Raw genomic sequence first — 5,280 nt, 5'->3', positions numbered from 1 at the left:
CAACGTTGAGAAAATTGTTGGGTTGTATGTCCCAAAAATCGCAATTTATAATGGTAAACATATTCTATTATCAATAAAGATGTTATTGACATTTATTCAATACAACTGTTATTTAATATATAAATTGCACTTGTAAAGATTAAATCCAATAAACTAAGATCCATGGCTATTATATGAATACTTAAACTTTATGTGGCGACATAAAGATGGATGAAGTTTGAGTAAATAGCTAAAATGGTCTATAGTATATGAATAAGGTTGGGTGCCTTATTCTGGTAACACTATCGGATGCGGCCCACTCTATAGTTGTTATAATTTATTGTAAAGTGTTATAAACAAAGTGATTCTGATTCGTTCATGTAGTGAATGAGGAATAAGGGTGTCCTATGCAATGAGTTTGCATAAGATCGGACTAAAAAATAAGTCACTCTTACTTTATAACGTTGTTTACTGTTTAAGACTGACTATTTCAAATCGATGAACTAGGTAACTCGACCTTAATCCTGAGCTAACTATAAACTCCTGTTTTGTGAAACTCTGAATTTCAGCTAAGTGATTTAGGTTGGAACTGTTGGAAAGTACCATCACACAGCGGAAGTGACCAGGATCCATAAGCACTCTAATTCATTAATTTTGTAAGAAATGAAAGCATGCTTCAGCAGAAATAAATGAGTTTCACGACATACCTTTGTAGAACTTCCTCAAAGCTTGAATCCAACTACAAATCTTCTCCGAATCTTGATGTAGACCACCCCAAGATTTTCCTTACTATTCTCTTGGTGCTCTAGATTGAGTTGTGGGACTCAAAATAAGCTTGAATTAAGGGAAGTTGGAGAATGCTCATAGTAGTAACCCAAATGAAGAACACCTTTCTTCTCTAGAATTTTTCAGAGAAATTCTTTCAGTTGCATTGCCTCAGATTCACTCCAATCTCTTCAATATATTGCAGTTGATCATGCAAAGAGATTAGTTACATGAGATGCAGCTCATGCTTGGAGTAAATGAGGACTTAAGAAGTGGGTTGTTAGTGAGCTACTTGAAGAAGACAATGGAGAAAAACGATTTTCCATTATGTGTTTTTTCTCTCTTTTTCAATTTTTAATAAATTGATTTCATAAAAAAATTTTATTTTATAAAATTGAATATATTATTAATTTTACAAAAATAATTTTATAAATTAATTTTCTTAATAAAATTAATAAATTATTATTTAAATAATTTAAATAATTTTAAATAATTTAATATCAAATATTAAGTTAATTTTACGTAATTCCATCTTCACATATTTAAATATTAATTCTTCAATTTCATTTAATTCTAATTTGAACATTTCAAATTAACTTATCACACTCTTCTAGATCTAATCCATTTACGAGCTGGTAGGGGGACCTCGCGGACCTACAGATCATGGGCTCCAACGATCAGAGATTAATTGGCAAAACTCATTAGACCGAACTAACCCTCATTCATTAACTAATGGGTGATTCCACTAAAGCCCATAGCTGAACTTCCCTCACTGTAGATATATTATGTCCACTCGATATAATCATGATTAGTAAGTAAACCGTTCACAGGTTGTTCGTAATAACGGTTGGGTCGAATCTCTATTTTATCCTGAAATTACCTCTTATTCCTTAAGTTCCGTTGATTCCCTAATGAACAATTGATTTATGATCCAATCAACAAATCGAATCTCTCCCAGGCCAATGAGAGGGTTAGGCCTCTTGTTCAAAACCCAGAATCAGCACTTAAAGGGAACAACCTCTCTACTCCCTAATCGGGTAAGAGTGAATTCCGTCTTGCACCTCATGTCTCCAACTATTCATCCAATCTTATCCCCAAAATGGGAGGCTTATTGAGCAGAGACGTTGGTCTACTCTCACCATTTGCAGATCAAAGGATAATCCCGAACAAACAGGAGTTCATAGTTAGCTCAGAATTAAGGTCAAGTTACCTAGGTCATCATTTTGAAATAGTCAGTCTTAAAAAGTAAACAGCGTTATAAAGTAAGAGTGACTGGTTTCGTGTTCCGATCTTGCACAAAACTCATTTGCACAGGATGCCCCCACTCCCCATGTCCCAATATGAACAAATTAGGATTACTTCATTTGTAGCACTTTACAACTCTTTGTAAAACCTACAGAGTAGGCCACATCCAATAGTGTTACTAGAATAAGGCACCCAACCTTATTCATATACTATAGATCATTTTAACTATTTACTCGAACCTGATCCACTTGTATGTCTCCACATAAAGTTCAAGTACTCATGTAATAATCAAGGGACTTTAGGTTTATTGGATTTCGAAAAAAATAATATATTCAATAACAACTTATTGAATTTTCATAATTAGTTCTATTGTTTACAAACCACGAGTTTTAGGACATAAAGCCCAACAAACTCCCACTTGGACTAAAACTCCAGTGGTAACTTATGTATCCGATATATAAGATTGAGTTTCTAATTTTTATAGAGAAATACAATAAACTAGGGCAACCCATACCCATGGTTTACTATTCAATATCCCATACCCGATATTTCTCCCACTTGCCCTAGGTTATTAACCTGGTATTTCTAGTATTACTAGGTGATTCTCTAACACTTTAATCGAGAGAATCATTGTAAACATATTAGTGTACAATAGGCATTTAATTAAACTATATGGAGAATGCATCTTATTCTCAATAATGGCCATGAAGCACACTTTCCTCCCACTATATTGGGGCACTCTCAACTCTTTGAGTAAGATGCGTCTGACCTGTCTCAACAACTTGTTAACAGTCAGATCTAGAAATCTTTAAACTTTCTATACTTTGATCTTTAGCCATTTTAAATATCTGAATATTTGCAAATGGTTTTTAACAGTTTGTTTCTTAACAGAAGTTGCTATGAGATAAAACAAACATACTTTCTGAAAATGAACATTTTATTCAAAAGAAATATATGTACATTATGTCCTTTACATGATCACAAAAGCAAGTAATATCATCATTAAGCAGCAATCTCTCCCACTAGTCAAGCTGAGTAAGCAGTCCTCAGGAACTAAGTTGCCGATTTAGTTTTCTATGTTTTCTTCTTTGTAAGATATTTAGGGCAATTTCTCTTCTAGTGCCCTTCTTCATTGCAATGGAAACATTTCCCTTTGTCTGTAGCAGTTTTCTTGCTTTTCTTACCAGCAGGCTTCTTCTTCCATTTCCCTTTGCTCTTCTTCGTTTCAATTTCAAACTAAATTTCTTTTCTTGCCAGCAGGCTCTACGAAGAGGAGGCAACATCAGGCTTGGAGGACGTTCCTCTTTTTTCAGCAGAAGAAACATTTACTTCTAATTCCAGACCTTTAATTCTCAACATAGTCTGGAAAGCCTGCAGCTCATTCAGCAGAATAGTCAAGTTGTATTCAATTTTATTCATCAATGCATTCTTACAGAATTACAGAAAACTCTTTGGAAAAGATTCTAGAATAAAACCAACTTGACTTTTCTTGTCCATCACAACACCGTTTACTTCAGCCACATTAAAGTGGACCATCATGTCCAGGACATGTTCACAAACTGAGGTCTAGGCTAAAGCTAGACACCAAGTGTTGGGATGTTGTGCTCGACAAGGCAAGGAACGAGCATCGAGTAAACACCATGCATGAACAAGAAGACGCTAGCTAAAGCGTTGGCGTGAGTGGGTTGCTCATGCGATGAGCTAGATAAGCACTGGCTAGGGACATGCCGCCAGGAAGAGCGTTGGCGAACGTGCAAGAGCAGGCTAGACGTAGCGTGGGGGTGAATGCACGGACGCACGCGAAGGGTGCACGAGGCTAAGCGCAAGACACTGGGCGAGCATGAGAAATGTGACTGTGAGATGTGTGTTGATAAAGACCATGTGATGCCAAACTATGTGATGCCAAGGCTGTTAGTCTAGACGATGAGATGGCTATGCGTTGACGTAGACGTTGGTATGAAGCTTGTAGCCAAGACACCAAGCAAGGGGTGTTGTGCTTAGAAAGACCATAGTGAACGCATGGTGTGGGTGGCCGAGACAAGGCGTTGACCGAGGTAATTAAAAGTTGATCACATTAGGAGGGTAAGGCAATGCCTATGCGTTGAAACCATGCGATGGCTAGGTCAATGAGAGGTTGAGGAAGGGTCATGGACGCATGTGACAAGGTTGGCCTAGGCAAGGAAGTGTGCACGCATTGATGGTGGTGTATGTGTTAGAGAACCATGCGACAGCCTAGGTATAGGTGTTGAGTGCATGAAGGTATGTGTTGGCCAAGGAGGGCATGTACCAAGGGAAAGCCATTCATAGGGAAAGAGAGTGCGTCCAAAGGGAGGTCATGCGATGGACTTGAGGCTAGTAAGGGCCAAGGAAGAGTCAAACGTTGGATGAGACCATGCGATCATTTGCTTGTGCATTGACAAGTTATGTTTTGGAGAGCAAGGCTAAGTTGGCAACTCATCCGAATATGTGGCTGAAGAAGGGAGAGTTAGGATTGAGCCAAACCTAGGGGTGAAGGAAATTTTCGAAAAAGATCTTTTGAGCAGAAGCAAGATCGACCTAAATTCCATTTTTTATTGAATATAAGTTTTATAGTAAAACAAGAATAAGATATGCATTTACTTAAATTATAGCATGCATTAATAAAGGAAAAAACTTGAGGTTTCAGAAACCCTTATCTTTGAAGACTAATCTTAAAAAATCCCTTGAACAAATCACGAACGGATCTCCTTCTCCAAACAGGGACACCACCACTTGAGAACCCTCTGTATTCTCTTGGGACAAAGGACCCAAGCAAGAATTGTGGCCGTTGCTAGAATCCTTGGAAGAAAGAAGGAGATGGAGAGGAGAAGAGGGAAGAAAAGAACTTTTCTTCTCTATTTTTGTTTTTTCCAGAGAGAACTCTTCTCTCAGAGAGAATTTAGGAAGAAGAACAAATCCAACCACATCCCACATATATTAACCGAGAGAATTAGGGGGAAGGGAGTTGTAACTCCTTCCCTTTTATTAGTTTCAATTAAATTAATAATATATATATATATATATATATATATATATAACTACTTTATTATATATACATACACTATGTGTTACATCAAATATAACATATAGCCTATAGTTATATTGCATCAAATACAACATAACCTATAGATTTTATTTTCTATTAACAATACATGACATTTAATATAAATCACATTTATATTCATTCACTTATATGAATCTCATTCATATAATTGATATTTGAATCATATTCAAATATTTAATTCCTCCCAACTTATTTATGGTATTTAATAT

The sequence above is a fragment of the Benincasa hispida genome, unplaced genomic scaffold (assembly GCF_027475165.1).
Source record: "Benincasa hispida cultivar pf3 unplaced genomic scaffold, pf3_genome.v1.1 HicScf675, whole genome shotgun sequence".
NCBI classification, from domain to species: domain Eukaryota; kingdom Viridiplantae; phylum Streptophyta; class Magnoliopsida; order Cucurbitales; family Cucurbitaceae; genus Benincasa; species Benincasa hispida.
The sequence above is the reverse complement of the archived record's forward strand: the minus strand, read 5'-3'. Positions refer to the sequence as shown.